Source organism: Papaver somniferum, chromosome 11 (genome assembly GCF_003573695.1).
Source record: "Papaver somniferum cultivar HN1 chromosome 11, ASM357369v1, whole genome shotgun sequence".
NCBI lineage: Eukaryota > Viridiplantae > Streptophyta > Magnoliopsida > Ranunculales > Papaveraceae > Papaver > Papaver somniferum.
Genome location: NC_039368.1, coordinates 126,087,400 through 126,110,448, shown reverse-complemented (window position 1 = coordinate 126,110,448; position 23,049 = coordinate 126,087,400). Strand labels below are relative to the sequence as shown.

The 23,049-nt window shown below is 38.3% G+C and overlaps 1 long non-coding RNA gene across 4 annotated transcripts; it reads right to left on the bottom strand.

Annotated features, from left to right (window-relative positions):
* Positions 1-14,460: 14,460 nt before the first annotated feature.
* On the bottom strand, positions 14,461-22,668 carry LOC113321725. Of its 4 annotated transcripts, none has more exons than XR_003346859.1 (6): positions 22,419-22,668; positions 21,012-21,117; positions 20,538-20,616; positions 19,934-20,182; positions 19,716-19,823; positions 14,461-19,615 (listed from the first exon to the last, which is right to left on the bottom strand). It is a non-coding gene; the product is annotated as an uncharacterized LOC113321725 (long non-coding RNA). The 4 variants fall into 4 exon arrangements; XR_003346858.1 differs by lacking the exon at positions 21,012-21,117 and having other exon boundaries at positions 14,461-19,072; positions 19,168-19,615; XR_003346857.1 differs by lacking the exon at positions 21,012-21,117.
* Between the last annotated feature and the right edge of the window lie 381 nt (positions 22,669-23,049).

Sequence of the window (23,049 nt, the reverse complement as noted above, 5' to 3'; positions counted from 1 at the left end):
AGATTATATTTTGACCTAGAACTTTGTAGGTACGTTCTAAGCAAACCTTCACGAGACTTCACTCGTCCAGGGACACTTAGTGGTTTAAAAGGCTTAGTGCATATGCTAAATGCATTCGAGAGACCAGCGACAGTGGTATAGGTAGGATTTCCTTAGTTTTGTTTTACTTGAGGACAAGTAAAATTCAGGTTTGGGGGTATTTGAAGTGCTAAAAAGTGCATATTTCTATATATTTTCTTGGCATTTAACTCATCTTTTGTGCATTAATTCTACATTTTATCCCATATTCTGTATTTTCATTGTTTTCAAGAATAAATATTTTTATTAATTAATTTTGCATTTTTAGGTTGTAAATAAAGTTTGGATGAATTGCGGAACGAAAAGAGCAGAAAAGTAGTGAAAAGCCGGGAGGAATTACACAAGGAAGCCGCGAAGAATGTTGTGCACAAGACCAAAAGGCTAGAAGTGGGATTGAAGAAGAAGAATTGTCCTTAAAGAAGATATGGGATTGGCATACCCAAGGCCCAAAACCCTTACTCAAACACATTTCCACTATCCAAGCCCGTCTCAGATTTCAGCCGTCAGATCGAAGCATTTCAGCATCCTACGGTCGCTCCATCATCGCACATCAAACTCCGAAGACCCCGCTTTACATCGCAACTCCCATCTCCATCTTGGGTCGTCCGTTTTGCTACATCCCTTCATCCGACGGTCGCTCCACGCTTACCTCCGTATCGCCGTTGGATCCACCTACCATCTTCCCATCCATCGCTCCTTGTCACAGATCATCAAACCTCGCTGAACCCGCCTAACACCCAAGTATCGAACACCTATACCCATCGCCAAACACACCCTTCTCCCAAAACCATCGAATCCATCTTCTTCCCCTCTCCGTCTGCAGAACTCGTACGCCATCACCACCACCTGCTCCTTCTGCCACCACCACATCCACCACCAAAGCCATCATGGATCCTACCAACTAAACCCATCCCCTATATCACGTCCTATATCCCTCTCAGCGACTAATTTCACCCATTTTCACACCTCTAATCCCTAGCTGTGGAGTTGGTGAAATAAGTTGATGAGATGGATGTAATTGAAGCATGGGAAGGAGCAGAAGACGTTGAGGAAGCATGGGTCGAGACTATTGGGAAGAAATCAGAGCTGTTAGGTGAGTAATTTCGATTCCTATTTCTCAACAGGAAACCCTAATTTTACAAATTGGGGATTCTTAGGAATTGATGATTACAACTAGAAATAGAGGCATGGGTGAGTGTTATTGAGTAGATTCAGTGACATTAGGTAGGATTATTTTGATTTAATTTTGATTTTCACCAAACCCTAATTTTGTAATTTGGGGGAAAACCCAAATTGGGTCTGTGGGTATAAATAGAAGGGACTGTTGTGTTGTGTAGGGGATGCCTGGGCTAGCCAGAGCTTCACCCAAGAGGACTGGACTAGCCAGTTCCTCAACTGTCCTGTTTTTAGTTCAACTGTTTTGTGATATTTTCAATTGTTTTGCACTGTCAATTATGTTCATGATGTTTTAATTCCATTTGCTAGGGATTTGATGAAACCTTAGTGCACTATTGAATGATGAATTGCTAGGAAGGCCTGTTTTGCTTGAGTAATGGGAAGAAGTTGGTGCTCTGATATGCCTGTGATTGACTGTGCTTTCAAAAGACAGTCAATGCTAGGGGCAAATCAGTGAGCAAGCTGATTTTCTTCCCATTCTAGTTGGATGCTTAAGTTTTTAAATATAGAATTGCATTGTTTAGCTAGGACACAAGGTGGATTCTAAGCCTTAGCTTAGCCACAGCTGCAATCTCTTCCCTGCCCTTGGCTAACAGCCTTGCTTTATTTGGCTTTGTTTCCTGTTAACTGCCACTGTTACCTTTGCTTCATTGTCTTTATTCTACTTCACTGTCACATTTACTTCACTGCCTTGCACTTAGAGAACTAGCTTAGGAAAACATAAAGCTTCAACTATACACCCTAGTCCCTGTGAAGATGACCTGTTCTTGCACATACACACTACAATGACAACTGTGCACTTGCAGTTTATCACTGTAGGCATCCATTTATTGTCTTATTTTCACATCTTTAAATGCCTACCAAGTTTTTGGCGCCGCTGTCGGGGACTTGACTGCCGTGTTTTTGAAGTTTTTCTTGCTGTTCTTTGCATACTCATACCTGCTGTGTAGTTCTGATAAGCATCTTAGTGTACTCATCTTGCATATTGCATCTGTAGCTGTAACTTAGTACCACCTGTAGTTCTGCACCATTGTAGTTCAGCATCATTCCTGTCACTTTGCTGATTTTTACTTCATTCCTGTACCTATTTGTTTCAGCTGTAAATTGTAGTTCTTTACTGCATCTTAGTTTGTTCACTGCATAGGCAGCTGTAGCTCATCTTGCATTCTCAGCTGCATTCTCATACCAGCTGCATTCTTTGCTTGCTTCTCATAATCAGCTGTGTAGCTTGCTGTAGATTACCTGCCATTTTGTAGTTGTTAACCTAGCATCACTGCATTTTCATTTTCACTGTCCCTGCATTCCATTTTCATCTGTAACTTCTATAACTACATGTTAGTTTTCCGTTTGTAGCTGCACCTACATCATTGTCCTGTCCATTCCTGGCTTGGGTTGTTGCTTTACCCATTTGTTTCAGAGATCTGAACTTCTTATCTGAGCTGCCAGGTGCCTGAGCTTGTGGTGCTGCTGCTGTGGAGCTGGGGCTGCACTATTGTTGCTAGAACTTGTGCTGCTGTGGTGCTCCTGCTGGTGCCAGGCCAAGTCTGCTGCAATCTCTGCTGAAGCTGCTGCAGCTGGTGTAAGATAAAGCCCAACTGGGCTTGTGAAGTGAACTGATTTGAACCAAGCCCAACTGGGCTGTAAGCTGCTGAAGGAGAAGAAAGACCAAAGCCCAACTGGGCCTTGAGTGTTGAAGCCAAAGCTTAGGATGATCCAAAGCCCAACTGGGCTTTTGCAACCAAACTAAGCAGCTGGGCTGTGCTTTAAAAGGTAAGCCTAAACCCATTAAGAGAACCCAACCTGTGGGCTTCCATTTTTAATCTGTGGGCTTGTAATAATTTTTTTTATTTTAATTTTATTTCTTTCTTTATTTGGGATTGTAATAATTTTAGTTTTATTTTTATTTTCTTTTTTCTGTGGGTTTGTAATAATTAGTTTTATTTTTATTTCTTTCTTTATTTGGGCTTGTAATTTAGTTGTTTGTTAGGCTTGTAGTTTCTTTTAAACTAAAATTTGGGCTTCAAAACCCAACCCAAAAAAAAAAAAAAAAACTTTGCTCCTTATTTCAAAAACCAAAATTTTATCCCAAGCAAAACCAAATTTTCTTTTCAAAACCCTTTCAAACCAAATTTTCAAAACCCATTAGAACCAAATTTTTTTGAAAAAATGGGCGAGTGTGTGAATAAACTCCGTAGTCTCCATGAATACATGTACCCTAACATAATAAGTCAGTTATCATGTATCGTCTTACCCCAGACTGATGGCCCATTTGAACTAAACGCAAGCATGATACAAATACTTCCTATATTTCGAGGGTTCGATTCTGAGAATCCCTATAACCATGTAAGAGAGTTTGAACAAATTGTCCGGGCTTTACAACCTGACCATATATCCGAAGACTCTTTGAAATTGCGTTTGTTTACTTTTTCTTTAAAGGAAAAGGCCAAAACATGGTTTTACGGTTTGAGACCGCAGTCAATCACCACTTGGGACCAACTCACAAATCAATTTGTCGGAAAGTTCTTTCCACATCATAGGACCATCTCTATTCGTCGAAGTCTTAATTGTTTTGTCCAGTTAGATGGAGAAACACTTTTTCATTATTTTGAACGATTTAATGATTTGTTGTTTGAGTGTCCTCATCATGGCCTCGAGAAGTGGAGACTGGTCGCCATTCTTTATGAGGGACTAGACTTTAAGTCTCGAGCCTTGGTTGAATCTATGTGTAATGGTGAATTCATTGATAAAACTGTGGACGATGCATGGTTATTTCTAGCTGAAGTTGCAGAGAAAACCCATCAGTGGGAAACCTATAGGGAAACTAGGACCATGCCACATGATATGGGTAATCACCATGAGTCAGATGTTGATTTTCCCAATGAGCTTAATTCTGGATATAGTGTTTCATACCCTATTGCTGAAAATGTCAATCCATATTCACCTATTTTAGAGGCAGATGTATGGACGAAAAACACTAATGGTTTTGACAAAGTAGGATTTTCATGTATTTGTGATGATGATGATTATGATGATGTTATATTAGAAGAACATGTCTATGCTGAAAATGTTATGGAACCTTTGGGTTCAAATACATTAGGCTTTTCTGCCCCGACCTTCATGAATGATGTTTCTTCTAGTATTCCATATACATGTGATGAGGCTACTGATTTAGATATTGTGCAGTTATCCTGTGAAGAGCATGACTTAAGTAATGTTGAATCTTCTGTTGACACTAATGATCCTATGCATGAAAATATAGTTGATGTGTCTGATTCCATACTTAAGCCACAATATATTGCTTCTTTTGATGTTAATTTGGATATTTCGGATAACCATGATTCTGAATTTGGACTTGTGAAATTGTGTTGTGATGATGAGCATGCTACACAACTTGATTATGATTTAGAAAATGCTGATGTGACTGATAATATTGGTACTTTTGATCTCATGCATGTGAGAAACTTAGATGTCACCTTCTTGCCTAAGTCACAGATTGAGATCATTCCACCCAACCTAGATTTGGTTTGTAACAAAAATTTTAAACCAACTTTTCTGAAGATTCCCAACCTAGGATTGGAACTGTGTGCCTCTCAAGTCCTCTTGGACTATTTTGCATCTAAATACAATACTTTTAAGGAGCCACAGTTGGAATATGCATGTTTGTCCATCCCAAACAAAGTCCATTTTCAGTTAGACCTTGTGAATCCTGCACCCCTAAAATTGTTAGATTTTGTGCTTAAAAGTAAACCTGTTGAAAAATTTAGGTTTAGGGGTGATTCATCCGGTTTTTCACTCTCGCTCTCATTTCAGTCCAATTTTAGTGTTTTGAAACTGTCTATGTTTCAACACTTTGTCTTTTGGGTTGATCCTCAACTCTTTAGATTGTTAGTGTATGGTGAATTTTTTGTATATAATCCAGTAGATAAAATTTCTTAAAACCCTTTTGTTCCTTTTGTATTTATTTTGCTAATCCAATATGATCTCGGCTGAAATATGTTGGATTTTTTTTCCTTGAATAACGGAGTCTAATCTTGCTTTCGCCGAAATCGGGTATTCTCTTTCCTTTTTCTCTACTCAACATGATCCTCTTCATATGTTGTATTATAATTTTGTTCATATTTTGAAACATTGAGGACAATGTTTAGTTTAGGTTTGGGGGTATAGAGTAGATACCACGATAATATGCTATAATTGAAATCGAACTCCTTCTTTTTTTTTTTTTGAAAAAATCGAAAAAAATTCAAAAAAATTAAAAAATGAAAAATCATAAAAATGGAGCTCATTTACCTTGAAATGTTGACTCTTGTGCAAATATGTAATTATTAGGAGTCTTAGTCTAGATATTTAGGCACCCTGATTCTAGCACAATTCACATAGTGATAAGAAATTTGCACGCGCACGATCTACCAATACATGTATAGCCTCGATCTTCAAGGTGTTTGATAGGAAGTCACGATTGCCAATCACTTTAGAATACTGAACGAAACTTGACTAGCTTGTTCTTTGGTTGGTTGGGATAGAAGGTGGAGGTTACATTAAGAAAAACAACCATCGAATTTAACTGGGTGCATCAAAAAGGGCTACCTCTTGCAAAATGTCATGTAATCTTTTGTTTCCTTTTGTATATGTATCAAAAGTGTTTCCTTTTTCAAAAAAAAAAAAAAAAAAAAAAAAAATCATGTATTTATCAATTCCATTCTCTCTTGTTCCAAAAATAAAAGAGAGTAGTCAATGTAAATAAGAGTCATGTAAATAGTCATTTTGTTGTTTCATTGTAATAAGCAAGGAGGGTGTATGCCATTGATGTACAACGCGAGTAATTGTGAAATACCTCCAACTCATTCACAATTCTCGTAAAGTCCGGACAGCTAGCTAGATTTCGACCTTGGTTCTTAGCCTGAGAAACTATCTCTTGGTGATTAGTAGTCATAACTTCAGATCTTTCTTTACACATGTGTAGATACACTTTACACTCTTATCACATGTCTTTTTTTGTTATCAGTGCTAGGATTGTGCCTTAGATAGCTAGATTGACATCTCCATTTTGCTGTGAGCTTAAACTGTCTTGCACATGTCACATTTGATGGAATATGAGATTATATTTTGACCTAGAACTTTGTAGGTACGTTCTAAGCAAACCTTCACGAGACTTCACTCGTCCACTAGGGACACTTAGTGGTTTAAAAGGCTTAGTGCATATGCTAAATGCATTCGAGAGACCAGCGACAGTGGTATAGGTAGGATTTCCTTAGTTTTGTTTTACTTGAGGACAAGTAAAATTCAGGTTTGGGGGTATTTGATGAGTGCTAAAAAGTGCATATTTCTATATATTTTTCTTGGCATTTAACTCATCTTTTGTGCATTAATTCTACATTTTATCCCATATTCTGTATTTTCATTGTTTTCAAGAATAAATATTTTTATTAATTAATTTTGCATTTTTAGGTTGTAAATAAAGTTTGGATGAATCGCGGAACGAAAAGAGCAGAAAAGTAGTGAAAAGCCGGGAGGAATTACACAAGGAAGCCGCGAAGAATGTTGTGCACAAGACCAAAAGGCTAGAAGTGGGATTGAAGAAGAAGAATTGTCCTTAAAGAAGATATGGGCTTGGCATACCCAAGGCCCAAAACCCTTACTCAAACACATTTCCACTATCCAAGCCCGTCTCAGATTTCAGCCGTCAGATCGAAGCATTTCAGCATCCTACGGTCGCTCCATCATCGCACATCAAACTCCGAAGACCCCGCTTTACATCGCAACTCCCATCTCCATCTTGGGTCGTCCGTTTTGCTACATCCCTTCATCCGACGGTCGCTCCACGCTTACCTACGTATCGCCGTTGGATCCACCTACCATCTTCCCATCCATCGCTCCTTGTCACAGATCATCAAACCTCGCTGAACCCGCCTAACACCCAAGTATCGAACACCTATATCCATCGCCAAACACACCCTTCTCCCAAAACCATCGAATCCATCTTCTTCCCCTCTCCGTCTGCAGAACTCGTACGCCATCACCACCACCTGCTCCTTCTGCCACCACCACATCCACCACCAAAGCCATCATGGCTCCTACCAACTAAACCCATCCCCTATATCACGTCCTATATCCCTCTCAGCGACTAATTTCACCCATTTTCACACCTCTAATCCCTAGCTGTGGAGTTGGTGAAGTAAGTTGATGAGATGGATGTAATTGAAGCATGGGAAGGAGCAGAAGACGTTGAGGAAGCATGGGTCGAGACTATTGGGAAGAAATCAGAGCTGTTAGGTGAGTAATTTCGATTCCTATTTCTCAACAGGAAACCCTAATTTTACAAATTGGGGATTCTTAGGAATTGATGATTACAACTAGAAATAGAGGCATGGGTGAGTGTTATTGAGTAGATTCAGTGACATTAGGTAGGATTATTTTGATTTAATTTTGATTTTCACCAAACCCTAATTTTGTAATTTGGGGGAAAACCCAAATTGGGTCTGTGGGTATAAATATAAGGGACTGTTGTGTTGTGTAGGGGATGCCTGGGCTAGCCAGAGCTTCACCCAAGAGGACTGGACTAGCCAGTTCCTCAACTGTCCTGTTTTTAGTTCAACTGTTTTGTGATATTTTCAATTGTTTTGCACTGTCAATTATGTTCATGATGTTTTAATTCCATTTGCTAGGGATTTGATGAAACCTTAGTGCACTATTGAATGATGAATTGCTAGGAAGGCCTGTTTTGCTTGAGTAATGGGAAGAAGTTGGTGCTCTGATATGCCTGTGATTGACTGTGCTTTCAAAAGACAGTCAATGCTAGGGGCAAATCAGTGAGCAAGCTGATTTTCTTCCCATTCTAGTTGGATGCTTAAGTTTTTAAACATAGAATTGCATTGTTTAGCTAGGACACAAGGTGGATTCTAAGCCTTAGCTTAGCCACAGCTGCAATCTCCTCCCTGCCCTTGGCTAACAGCCTTGCTTTATTTGGCTTTGTTTCCTGTTAACTGCCACTGTTACCTTTGCTTCATTGTCTTTATTCTACTTCACTGTCACATTTACTTCACTGCCTTGCACTTAGAGAACTAGCTTAGGAAAACATAAAGCTTCAACTATACACCCTAGTCCCTGTGGAGATGACCTGTTCTTGCACATACACACTACAATGACAACTGTGCACTTGCAGTTTATCACTGTAGGCATCCATTTATTGTCTTATTTTCACATCTTTAAATGCCTACCAGTTAGCTTCTCCCATCCAGTCTTAACAACAACCAGTTGTTTTCGCAGCCTCTTATCCCTTTTACCTATAGGGCTTATGGTTACGAGACTGCACCCAAAGTGGGGTTTTCTTCAGGCCGAGTGCAGTATAAGCCAAGACTTGTCAAGAATGGCAAGGTAAAAGTGGGGTTTTCGCAGACTCTTATCCCTTTTACCTATAAACCTGCCTTGATCAGATTTGTACTCCTTGGGAGAGTCTTTATTACCTTAGTCGCCCAACCTAAGTCATATGCTTAAGCTGAGAATCCAAGGTGCCTCTCCCGGATGTGCTTTATTGACCCCAAATCTCCATGACTCAGGTTCCGATGGCGGTGTATCCTTTCCCTGAGCCATGCAATAGGTACCTCCTTATATGACGTACTTTAGATCTTACATTTGCCTCTTGCGAAATTGTATTCACGAACTAGGGTGTACGCCATAAAGGTTCGCCCCTTTCTCTTTTGTCATTTTTCTCTGATTGTCTTCTGTAAAATATATTATCTCTGCGAGAGTCTCGCACATCATCATATTGTATTTGCATTTCGCAATCTCAATTTTACCACTCAATAAAATGAATTTTTGAGAATTTTACTTATTGCGAGAGTGTCGCAACAACTTAATCATTCATACATTTCTTGTTTTTATTACCTTTGCCATCCTCTGATTCTTTATTATTTTCTGCTACTATTTCCTTGGTAGTGGTATGTTCATCATTTTTAGTCTGAGTTAGCATTAGTTTCGCAACATCTTTTCTTCTTTTCTTTGAATTGCATCCACCATCAATCTCTCACTTCTCTGTGTATCTTTGATTTTGTGTCGCCAGTTTTCCTTCTTGTTTGCTCTTCCTTCGCAAGATTCTATCTCAGTTTCGTAACACCTCTTTCCTTCAATCCAATCTCCCTTTATGATTCCTACACCACTGGGATGAGGGAATTTGATGCATTGGTGGAAAGTTGAAGCTACACCTAGAATCCCATGTAGCCAAGGTCGACCAATTAATGCATTGTAGGGTGATTCTACATCAACAACACAGAATAAGATTTCGGAAGATATTCCCTTCAATGGAATTCGCATAGTAACCTCCCCTTTAGGCTTGTTGGCAGTACCATTAAAACCATATATCTTATATGTTGATGGTATAAGATCATCATCTCTTCCTCTCATAGTTTTATAAGTATGATAAAATAAGATGTTCACAGAGCTTCCAGTATCGATTAGAATTCTATTTATTGCCCATGAATCTTCAGCTTCATCATCCTCATCTTCTTTCGGTTTTGGATTAATTTCTAATTTTACTACCAATGGATTATCATGTACCTCTTCACCTTCGGGGATTTTTTCTGCGGTAAAAGAAATGATCTGTTTCTGCCATTCTTCTAGTGGTGAGATTTTCGCGATATTCATAACTTCTCTTCAATCATTATCTCTTGCAAACACTCTACTTAAAACATTGTCATGAAAATCTTCAATTGTCTTGTGCGAATGTACGATAGAGTGACATAATAGATTCTTTGCTTTTGCACCAACTTCTATGAAGAATGTTTCCTTCTTTTTCATCGTGTTTACTTTGTGATGCTCTGGTGGTGGTAGTAATGGTTGAGATTGTAGGTGTCCTACCAAAAAGTGGTTTAGTTTTCCTTGATCTATCATTCTCAAAATAATTCTTTTTACATTTCTGCAATCATTTGTTGTATGTCCATGAAAATGATGATAAGAACAAAACTCATGGCTTCTGTGGTTTGGAGGTGGTTCTGTTCCCATGTTTCATGGTGTTGGTATATTCTCCATCAAAATTATAGCTTCCTATATTTTCTCCACACTTGCATTTAGAGGTGGCATCTTGATTTCTTCCCATACTACCTTGTGACTTCCTTGTCCTCTATTATAATTTTGTCTTTGACCTCCATAAGTTTCTTGTGGTTGATCGAGTCTTTCAATCTTGTTATTTCCACCACGATTGTAGAAATTTCTATCTCTTTCATACTCCTCTTGATTTAGGCTTCCCATAGCCACCAGTTTCTGTTGATTGCTACCCGTCACCTTCTCTTGTTGTACTTGCGAAGTATTCTCTACTGTGTTTATTAGCTTGGGTAATAAGCTTGCATTCGTTGTTTGTGAGTTGGTGTTCGCAACTGGATATGATTCCATTTCATTTTGCCTTTCCTCTAGAGCAATGTATTCTTCTTGAAGTTCTCGCAATTCAGTCATTGTGATCGTATTCTTGACTCTGAAAATTTGGACATACAATAGGTTTATTGCAAACATAGCATTGATAAATGATAATATAAGATATCTTTCATCTACACGGCTAGCCATTTCGCTACACATAGTTCTCCATCTTTTAGTCAGGTGTTTCAAACTTTCGCCAATCCTCTGTTTTAATCCAAACACATCTTCTATACCAGGTCGCGAATAATTATTACTTATATATGCCCCTAAGAATGTAGTCTGCAAATGATTGAAGGATGTTATTGTATTCTTTGGTAGATCTTCAAACCATTTCAACGCCTCTTCTGTTAAGCTGGATGCGAAATATTTGCACAATACGCATCATGATTTTCCCATTGTAACATGCACCTCACATAAGCTTTAATGTGTTGAATTGCACAAGTTGTTCCATCAAAAATGCTGGTTAATGCGGGAAAATTGCATTTCGGTGGTATTCCTTCTAATTGTACTTCCCTTGTAAATGGAGTTTTCGCAGCTTCTTCTATAGCTTCATCCAATTGTCTTCTGCCTACTTCTCCTCTATTATTTAGCATTCCTCTCTTTTCTTCTAACTCTTTCAAGATTTGTTTATTTACACCTGAATTTTGATCCATTGGTCTTTTTAATTTCGCCTCTCTTCTTCTGCGTTCAAGTCTTTCTTCTCTTGCGAAATTTTGCATTTCTTCTTCATTATTCTCATCTCGTTTTCTTCTGCGAGTTTTTTCTTCATCTCTATCTTGAATTCGCAAATGATTATGTCTCTCATTTTCCCCTTCATGATTTTGTTCATTCCTTATTAATTCCATTCGCTGCCTTTCAGCCATTCTCTTTATTCTATCGTACTCTTCATTGCTATTACCATTATTCCGGTTTTGTGTACGCCTTCTTTCTCGATTGTCGTGATTGTTCTGGCGAATTTTCTCCTGAAGCTCCTGTTCTTCCATTTTCGCTCTCAATCTTTCACGTTCGCAAATTATACGCGCTTGTTCAGCATAATGTATTTCAATTTCTTCTTCAATCGTCTGTTGATTTCCTTGAGTTTCTCTTTCATGTAAAATTCTTCTTCATTCCTCTCGAATTCCTTCGCCATCTTGATCATTTCGTCCCTGACATTGTCCATTCTCTTGATTTCTACCATTTTGCCTATCATCAAAAGTTTCATTTTGTGGAACGTAACGATCATCAGCTCTTTCTCTATTTTCGCGGTTTTCTTCATTAGGATTTGATATTTCTTCTTGAATATTGTTTCCAGCATTGATTGTGGGTGAGTTTCGTCTCATTTCTCTTTTAGTCGATCTTGAATATGATTTTGTAATGCTTCCCGATCTTCTACTCTGTAGTCTCATATTTTCCATCCTCAATTTGTGATTTTGCCTTGTTAGATTTGCACGTTCTTCTGCCTCAACTCTTCTTTCTTCATGTATTCTTCGTCTCAACGTTTCTAACGCTCCAATTTCTTCATCTCCATGAGTTATTCCTTCATATGCTTCTTGATTTCTCTCTGCCTATCTATAGTTTCTGGTTTGTTGCTCTTCTTCTACTTCTTCTGCCGAATTTGATTGCCAAGTGTGTATACTCACCCTATCATAATCTGTATTCCTCCCTTGTACTAGTGTTTGTTGAATTGGTGGTTGAATTTGATTTTTCTCCATTATTTCTCATTCTAGTAGATTCTCCCATTTCACTTCTTTCTCTTCCAGCAATTCTCTTGCTTCTTCTAACAGTGGTTGGTTGTTCTGATGTATTTCTTCTCCTAGCCATTTCTTCAATGTTAACGAATTGCAAGAAATTATGTAAAATTCTTAATCAACCACTCCAAATATTTACAAATCTCAATATTAATCTTCAATTTTTTCTTAGAATAATCTTCGATGCGTCCCTGTTTCTAGCGTCATTATGTAGTTGCAGGAAATCCTACACTACACCCCTCTTATGATTTCATTATTACTCAACTCATTTTTAGATTTACACTCTTAATTTTATTGATCAATCTTTGAATGTTCTTACAAGAAAAGATAAAGGAATCAAGAATGACATCTGCTCTAGACTTTCTCTCTCTCCTATTTACTTGTTTCTTACTCAAAAAGATCTCTCTCTTCTTTACAACTTGAACGACTATTTATAGGGAAATACATAATGGATGACAACTAATCTGTCCTTTATTTTCGGGTATGGTCTGCAACATTCTCGCAACCTTACAAATGTTAATTTCGCAAGCTCTCTAATTTTCGCAGGACTATCACATCTTTCTCGTGATCCTAGCTGACGTCGTTTATCGTATCATTTCTGAAATTGTTCTGCGAAGCTGTTGTGTTGTGTTATTGATAATTTCGCTGAGACATTATCGTTGCGAGATTCTGATCCTACACAAACTTGGGATGAAAATTTAACTGGGATTAGTTGAGCCTAATAGTAAATATAGTCTCCCCTTGTTTTTCTCTTGTTATGTCAAATTTCAGGACCAAGACTCAAGAGATGTACTGGGCACTGTACAATCTTCACCATTCAAAGCATGCATGCAATTCAAAAGTCCGGTCAGAGTTGGCATCTAAGAATACACCAAGAGGCAGGACTATACAGAAAACACACACGGGCTCGGTACATCCCGCCACCAAGTTCGATAGCGCTAGTAATGTTTGTTGTTGTCGCATTAGTTACTGCATACAAAGTGTTGGTGCTAGTTAAGGCATCTTTGTAGCTCAATAGTATGTTCTGGTTTCTTTTGTAGCTCAATAGTATGTTCTGGTACTAGTAATGTGTGTGTGTTTTGGTGGAGGAATTGGCAGGTGGACAATTTAAAAAAAAATGAGGAAAGAGAATGAGTCGTAGAAACTCAAAAAACCAAAAATCTTCTTTGCCTGAGACTTAAAATCTCCCGTTCATTTCTAGCCGTTTCTTTGTCCTTTTCTCCTCAGCGTCTCTTTAACGGTCATTTCTCACCGGTATTTTAATGCCTGCTTCCGTTCTTATGATTTCTCCTATGATCTAATCTCTCATCTAGCTTTTCCTTCTACTGATGGCTAATCAATCACAATATCTCACCGGAAATCTCATCATCACCCAGTGCAACTGCTTATACTATTACATGACTGAAAGTAAATCTATCACTAGAAAGGATACAATGAAGGAACTCACAAACATCACACACATCACAAACGTTGCAGAAATTGCTAAAATCGTAGAAATCACAGACATCACAAGGTTTACAAGCATCACAAAATCTCAGAAATGACAGGAATCACAAAATCTCCAGGAAAAACAAGAATCACTAGCTCCATCGGCCTTGCTGAACTCACACAAATCACCAATCATCTTGCTACCAAACCTATTGGTAGTTACAATCGTGACAACCCAAATCAGTTCCCTAGTACTACAAAGCGATCAAGAATAGAAGCTCAACCTCAAACCACAATCATCTACACAATCATACCCTGTTTAGCTGATACTAGAGTTCTACAACACTCTCAACTTCAGCCTCCTTTTCAAGAGCCTGATACCACTCCAAACTGCTAACCACACCCCCAAAACCAAATTACTACCCACTATCCTATCAGAAATCTAATCCTTCAGGAAATTCAGGTATGCAATCTCTCTGTTTTGCTTATAAGAAGAAAAGAGAACCCCATATATCAACTATCCTTACATTACTGTCGAGCTATCACTATGCACACTATCATCAACCTCACCTCTTCTCTAGATGTTAGTAACTTGTTAACCCATAGAAAATTTAACATCTACCGCTTATCCACAAACAGATTCAACCCAATCAAAAATCCAATTACCATATTAAAAACATACTACCATCATATTACTAGAAGTTCCCAAATTATCCAAATTACTTACAGATTCAAACTTCAAAACCAAAAAAAATCAAAAAATTAAACCTGTTCTGATCAAGATTTTAATAACTAATGGAGAGATAGAAATTCGAACTTCAACATTCATATCCCCTCCTCCAATTACTAATGGAGAGATAGAAATTCAAACTGTCACTTACCTGCTACTTCTACTGCTGAGTTCCGCTCTGAGTCTCCTGGATAACGGTTCGGCTCAGGCTTCTAGTCAAACGCCGGGTGAAATTTGGATCTTGCCTTCGAGGAGGAGGGGTAACCTGATCTTCTCTGTCCTGCCTCAGACGGTACCGGAACATCATCTTAAGTATGCATTGGTGGAACTGGCTGGGTTTGGATCAGTGGCTGGAACAATGGATGGATCGGTGGCTGGATTGGAGGCTGCTTGAGCAAATATCTCTCGACCAATATTACCAGTTGCCGGACACAAAGCATCCAACACTGGAAATCGCATTGGCTCATCTCTTCGCCATGGTCGTGCAGCCAATTGTCGCACCATGTACCGTGCTTCAGGTTGGAGAGTAATAGATTGAAAACCAAATCTGCTCAAACCAGACACCAGGAATCGGTCTGCAACAATGGCAACTGCCTCATGCACCTCGAATGGACCAAACTTGGGATGATAGGCATATAATACCCAATCATCGTCGTCATAACCATTTCGTTTGGGCTTCAAAGAAGGAAAGGATTGATCAGAAACAGTAGGAGCAGACATATCATCTCCCATAGAATGAGTGGCACCAGGCATGCGACACCCACCATCCTCTATCCGAATCCCAGGTTTAAGGAAAGGATTACCAACATCTTGTTGAACAGGAGGAGCTTTATTCTGCTTGAAGAACTGCACCAATCTTTCAAAAGGGGAATCAAGCAACAATTCATGCAAAACTCCAGGGGGGACCATCTTGTTGCAAGAATTCTTCTTCAATCTTCACTCCAATGTTATGCTGCATATCCCTCAAATACCAATCAAAATTCGCTTGAAAATCAGGAGACTCACACCTTTGTGGAAAAGCTACACCATATGGCAACCGACTCACCAAATGCTCATAGGGATATCAGTGAATTCGTGGCTCTTCCTCCGCCTCAATCAACTTGCGCTTGCCTTTTGGATCAATGTCACTCTGGTTTCCAGCCATGATAGATCTCACAGGAAAAAGGGCAGTCTCAAAGGAAATGTTAATAAGGAAAACAAATGGTTTCCCCCAGCAAGCGTTCAGGTTATTATAAAGTTCAATCTCCCAGCCACTTCGAACGTGTCGCCCACAAATGGCGACGGTTCCCAAAATCGTCTTTACTTCCCTCTCAAATACACCCTCTCTATCTCTGACGTTTCAAAATAGGCTATACTAACTTATATTGCAGCAAACTGTTTTTTGCACGCTTACTTAACCTAACCACTTTTATGTTGCTGGTTGTGACAGGTTGACTTGAACTAATAGCCACATTACTGGTACTCCTCAGCAGTTGGCAAATATGCACTCCTACAGGCTGGAGAGGGATCTGCAAAGAAAGAAAATCCGATCCACAAACCCGCATCCATATTCGGATAAAGAAAAACCAAGTTACAGTTGCCTCTCATAAATTTCGTTGGGCCATAACCTCTTTAGTTGTGCTAGCTAAGCCCAATAAAAGAACTTATCAGCAAGCTAATAACACAAGATGTAAAGGTAAAGTAATCCTCTCTTGGCCTTCTATTGATATCTCAGCGATCAACATCTGTTGGGACAAGGTAATGTTTTCCTACCAAAAACCTCTATGTAGTACTATTATCTTTAGAGTTTGTCCTTGTCTTTTTGAAGACATGTCTCTATCCGCTCTGCCATTAGCCATCGAAGACAACCATTTGAACAGTATCTCGACAAATGAATCCAATATGCTCACATGTAGCGCCAGAACAAACTGCTACATGACAAGAATCGATTCAACACATCATACTGAACCAAAGGAACCAGTGATAACTATTCAAATTAAAATGAGCCATATCAACATCAAAATTGTCTCACACACTGCTACTTATCCAACTAAAAAGGACTTTTATCTTAATATAGCCATTAGCACTCTGCTTCAATTCTACAAACTTATGGCTTCATCCTCAAACTCAAACCCACACTCCATTGAAAACCTTGTCAAACAAATGAACACTGCACTTACCATGCCTGAAGACCTGTTCCCAAAAGTGTTCATAAACTCTGAAAATATCAGAACAAAACAACCTCAAGATTGAAAGGTTGTTTCATCGTAAAACTGTGCAGCAATTTATGTTTCCAAACTTCAAAAGTGAGCAATTTCATCAATTCCTACTGGGAAATGATCAGCAGAATTGAAGTTGAAGTTTGGAACAGAAGAAGAAATTTCTACATTCTCAGAACTACTCATGAAGAAGATTATGTAAATCTAAGGAATTGAGGAACAATAGGAGTGTTTGATAAGCTCATGGTTCTGGTAGGAGTACCTGAAAAAGGTCCTGAACTAATTGATGAAGAGCTCTTTTCAAAGGTTATGATCTGGCTTCTAGTCAAAAGAATTACCACCCACATCATTCCTGACATTAAGAACCTTGTCAAGCCTCTTAGTGTCTACCAAACTTCAAAGAAGCCTTATGGGAGGGATAAGTTTGAAAAGAATATGGAAGTAAAAGTTAAATCAATGTAACCAGATCTCTCAAGTTTGGAATAGAAGCTTTTGAAACACCAACTCTTTCTCACTGGTTAGAGTGTGCCTATGCTCTCAATGGTATCAAATTCTGTAACGTTTGCAGAATCCTTGACCACCCAAGCCCCCTTGTCCTACACTCCCAAATCAAAACAATCCTAATTATTATCACCTACAAACTCCACAACCAGCTCCATCTCCAATAACCCCTTAACAGAAAATTGTGCAAGCTGGCAAAGATGTTATTCATAGACATTACTCTCATGCAAATGCAGCTGCTGAGTTTGAAGCAAGCTCAAAGCTGCAAAAAGAAAGGAACTTGAGAAGACAATTGCAAACATTGCATTAACCTCAGACAATCCTATCATCTTTGGAGCTCAGAATTCTCAAACCGATTGCCCAAACTCCCCTCACCCTGGTGTGTTAGCTTGTTAAATTACAAACAGAAGACTGGAGCTATCCAAAAAGATAATTGGCTCTTACAAGAAAAAAACTGCCAAAATGGAAAGCTGCTGCAAGAACTCAATCAAACAAGTCCTCTGAAACCAGAATTGATGATGAAGAAACCATTGTAGCTGGGATTGCTGCTGCTGAACAAATCTTTCCAGTCACTCATAACAACTCTCAGAAGTCATTTCCCTTCAATACCATGTCAACTTTAGCTCAGATCAAAGAAAATATGGAAGCTGAGGCTACCAAGAAGAAAAAGGAGGCTTGGAAAGCAAAGAAAAAAGACCATCTGTTTGAAAACCTTGACACAAACTCTCAGCCCAATCCCTCTAACCCTCAATCAGAGTACAAGAGGAAGCAATCCCTCTATAATGAAGAATACCTCTTAACCAACAATATGAACCTGACAAACCAAAAGAAATTCAAGGATTTTTCTGAACATTCTCAGGAGCAGGGTGGAGAACCTCATCCCAACATGGCTAGTGGAAGTGTGCAAAGCTCATCATCAGGCACCATGGTAACCACTTCTATCCTTTATTCAGACTCATCTCTAAGTACCCTAATGTCTCTTATTTCTGGCAATTCTTCACTTCTTTAGCTTGGAACTACAAAGGATTAGGAACTAGAGATGCTAAGAAGTACCTTAATGACATGCTTAACAAATTAAATCCTGATATTGTCTTTCTTTCTGAAACCAAACAAAATTCTGGAAAATTTGAAAAATCCATGCATGATCTAGGTGTCGCCAATTTTTGGTATGTGAACCCTGGAGGGGCTAGTGGCACTGCTGGTGGATTAGCCTTGATATGGAAAAACTGCATAAACTCGGAAATCAAGAATTATTCCATAAATCATATCAATGCTATTATCAGAAATGGCAACACCCCCCCTTGGCTATTCACAGGGTATTATGGGAATCTTTATGACACTCCATCTAAGCTTTTATCCTGGAACATGCACTCTAATACTGCTGCTTCTTACAATCTTCCTTGGTTGATTTTAGGAGATTTCAACTTTATATTGCATGATTCTGAAAAAGTTCAGTACTCATCATATGGACATAAATGAAGCAAATATCTACAAAGAGAAGATTCTTGAGCTTGATTTGATTGATATTAGCTTTACTGGCTGCCCCTTCACTTGGTCCAATAAGAGAAAAGGTCATGCCTTAACTGAGCAAAGATAGGATAGAGGTTTAGCAACTGATGAGCGGCTAAACATCTACCCAAATACCACTATCACTAATATGCTTGCTATTGGCTCTAACCACCATCCTATATTGTTAAATTCCAATCCAAACTGGGAAAATGGCAAAATTACCTTCAAGTTCTTTGGTCCTTGGTTGGATCATGAGGATTGCAGGAAAACTATAGTAGAATGCTGGAGTAAGACTATCAATGGCTCTAGTGCTTTCATCATTGCTAGAAAGTTAAAAGACATAAAGCTGCATATAAGAGTTTGGAACAAGGAGGTCTATGGTAACATCAAAACGAACATTGAGGAAAGTAAGCAATACCTGAGCTGGCTGCATATAAACTACTTCAAAGATGATAGAGGACAAGCTCTAACTAATGCAAGAGTGGATGTTGAGGCATGAATACTTGCTCTTGAGGTCTGAAAAACTGTTCTGGTCTGAACATGAGAGAGACCACATTATCCATCATTCTCTTCTCAAACGCCTTAAATCTTCTATCATTTTCCAAGGTCATTTCTCCAATAATTCTCTCTGTCTCTTTGTCTTTTTCAGATATTATGTCCTTCAAGTCAACCACTTGTTGCTCCAACTCTCCTATTCTAGAAGAACAGCCAGAACTAGCGCACTCATTTTCTACAGCTCTTGCACGTTTACGATGTCTTGTAGCTGCGGGTACTACTTCCTTATAGATATCATCAGGGATAGATTGTTTCACACCGTTCTCATCGAAGCCATTCTCATTTAAGGCAGCTCATTCTCTCATCTGTACCTGCAATGGTAGATATTACCAATCAAAATAAGTAATGGTAGATATTACCAATCAAAATATGTGCAAAGCAGTTTTAAGTAAATATTGCATCACGACTTACTATAAAGCCCTCGGAAACTGGGTCCATAGCCTTTCTGGACTTCTTACGTGTATGGTATTCGATGAAGACGTCACCTTCAGTTGGCGGAACCCCACTGTTTTTCTTGGTCTATCACAGTTCCATGGCAAACAAGAACACCAATTAATTCTATTTGAGTATACGTAAACTCAATAAGACATGGTTCATATATGAATATGTTTTTCAGGTAATAAATATACCATTTCAGCTACGCTTCACCATGAATAACATTTACTTCTGCCTCACCATGTTTCTTCCAACATGTGTAAGTTCGTTTTATTCCCTTCTGCAATATGTGCTCTCTCACCAATTTTCTAGACCTTGGGATACCATTGTTGCAGGAGATACACGAGTACGATGAGCCCAAGCAAATGTCAAAAACTCATCGCAACCACGAATGCAGTCACGATGGCCCCTACATTTTTGTGTCCAACTCTTATCCATTTGTGCTAGATTATGAGAACATGACAATGAAACTTATAGTAAACAGAACACTAAATATCAGAAAATAAGACTAGGTTTGAGAAGACCCTAGAAGCTAAGTTTTTCTGAATTTCAGATGTTTCATGATAACATCTTAATGAACATAACTAGAAGCCTTTCGTATTACTCAATAAAACTAGCAAAGTTATTAAATTAACATAAAACAGTGAAGGAAAGAGAAGTGATTAGCCAGGCATTTTATCTAACTAGAAATCAGAACCTTACATCAAACAACTAAATCAAGATGAATCAGTGTTCTAGAGTGAGAGGAGAACGATAAACATAAATGAAAAAAATATCGGAGGGAATTTCTAAGTTTACCTGGAAGCAATTAGGGCTAGGAAAAAGAGATGCTAATGAGGAAGAAGAGGAACAATTTTCTTTTACTCTTGATCTGCACCTGAAAGAGAAAATAAAAAATGATATGTTACCGCCTGCCAAAGCTTCCATGGGCTGATCACTATCTAGTTATTGCAAATAAAATGGCACTGCACAGGGCTGAGACTACTATTTTAAAATCAAATGGTTATAACTGAATACCAAGGCATGCTGAGTAAATAAAAAAGCATTCTACTGAGAATCAAACACCACTCAAAAACTATTAGATTGTACTAGTAGGCACTGCTAGAAAAATAGTGAATGACCATCTTGTAGGCACTGTCTAAATAATTGAAAAGAAAAATATGGTACAAGAGAAATTTTCTGCACATGCTATGGAACTATGAAAACTAGGCCAGGGTGTAGATTCAGGTAAGAGCATGTGTCCAAAATTTTGTTATGGAGTCGGATTCGAACCTTTGAGCTCACGTATGAGAATTATATATACCACCCCTAACTAACTAGCATATCCCCTGTCTCTTTTCACTTATATAAGCCATGGACTGACAGAAACAACGTGCACCTGCAATGCCATGAACCCAAGAATCTATCGATCAAAATAACACACAGTTTTAGTGCGTTCAATCGACCACAGGATTAGCCAGTCATAAGAGCAAGAGAAAACATGGGACGAAAAGCAGCCGGAAAGGTAAATGACAATTGTGAATCAGAAGCAGAAGCTACAGAACGTTACAAGAAGGATGGATCCCCATTTTGGAGTCTACTCACAATTGCGCCCATTAAAGACGACGATGGCAGAATTAGCTAGAGATTTAGAATAAGGTTACACTAAAATGTTGGTTAATTGATTTTGTATTTTGTTAATAAGTTCCATTGGAAGGGAAAGGTCAATAAGTTTTGAAACTTTAGATGGATAGGTGAAGATGAAACCAAATGTTTGGGGTATTTATCGACTTAAATAAATTATGCTGCAACTACATCACCATGGAGGAATGAATGATAGATAAGCCAGTAACTCACGTCTTGGTAATTCAAAATGAAAAAGAAAAAAAAAATCAAAGAACTTATTGAAATATTGGGCGACTGAAGTGAAAAATGATATCGTCGAAAATTATCAAAAGCTCACAGCAAGTGCGCAACTGCTATGAAGTCATAGAAAAGACGTGAGCCAAACAAACCAAAAAGAGAAAAACTACAGCTATATAATCTTTGGGTGGTCATAAATTTCAAGGACAAAAGGTGTAGTGTTGGCTTTAGTACAATTATTTTTTCTTCTCGAAGTTAAATGTGGCACTCCACCCCAACTCTACTGGTCATGAATACAGTGGAAAAACATCATCCAAATGCAGTAAGTGTATTCATATCCAACTCTTATCCATGATCAGAATAACCCCACGAAATACTGACAATGTGCACCACCATGATCAGATTCAAATTAAACACAATCAAAATGATACTAACACACATCATCATCATGCACCACCATGATCAGATTCAAATTGACCACAATCAAGATGACCCAAAATACATACACAGACAATCAAATCAAACCAATTAATCTGACAACTCAAGTAAACCCTCACTTGTTCTATTACATGTTAATCAACAATTACACTAAACTTGGAACACGGATCCACATCGTTGCCGAAAAAATCAACAATACTTCCAATAATTTATCAAAATCATGAAATCCCAGAATAAGCATATAAACTCTATTATACTTCACATTTTTAAAATAAATCCGCACCAAGAAGTAGCAAAAATTGAATAAAATCAAAAAAAAAAATAATAATCAGCGGATTTAAAGATTAGCTACTACAAACTAATTGAAAGATAAGGAGAACAAAATAACATCACGCTTACCTTCAAAAAGCTTCGATCTAAAGAGAAAAAGGATTTTCGCTCCACGGATTGAAACAAAGAATTTTAGGGTTTTTGTTCTAATTGACGGAAGGAGAAGAAGGAAGCCTGGATTTCCCCTGGATTTCTGAAACAGAAAAACTCAAGGGTTTCAGTGAGAAGAAGAAAGGATTGATTTCTTCATGGTATTTTGGAGAAGAAGCTGAAAAAGAAAATGAAGAATGAAGAAAGAGGCGATATAACATAAGTTTTCTCGTCGAGTCCAACCTATAGCAGCACTTATGCGGCTAAAAGAATAATAATAAATTAAAAAAATAAATAATAGTACAATTAGTAAATTAATATTATTATACAAAATTTTTGGTTAGTAACCTATCAATAAGCTTGACTCCAACACCTTTTTGAATAACAATGCCTAATTTATGAAAAATAAAGCTACCAAAACCACTACTAGCGTCGTTACTAACTAAACAATTCTTCAGACGCTTGAAAAACACAAAGTATCCTCACCCAACTCTCCTAGAGTAGAGAAAGCCAAAATGCTCAATCCATGGCCATGTGAAATACACTTGTCCAAGTACTTAGAGTGTTTACGTGAAACCGCATTAGATATAGCTTTCCCTGGGACGAAAGA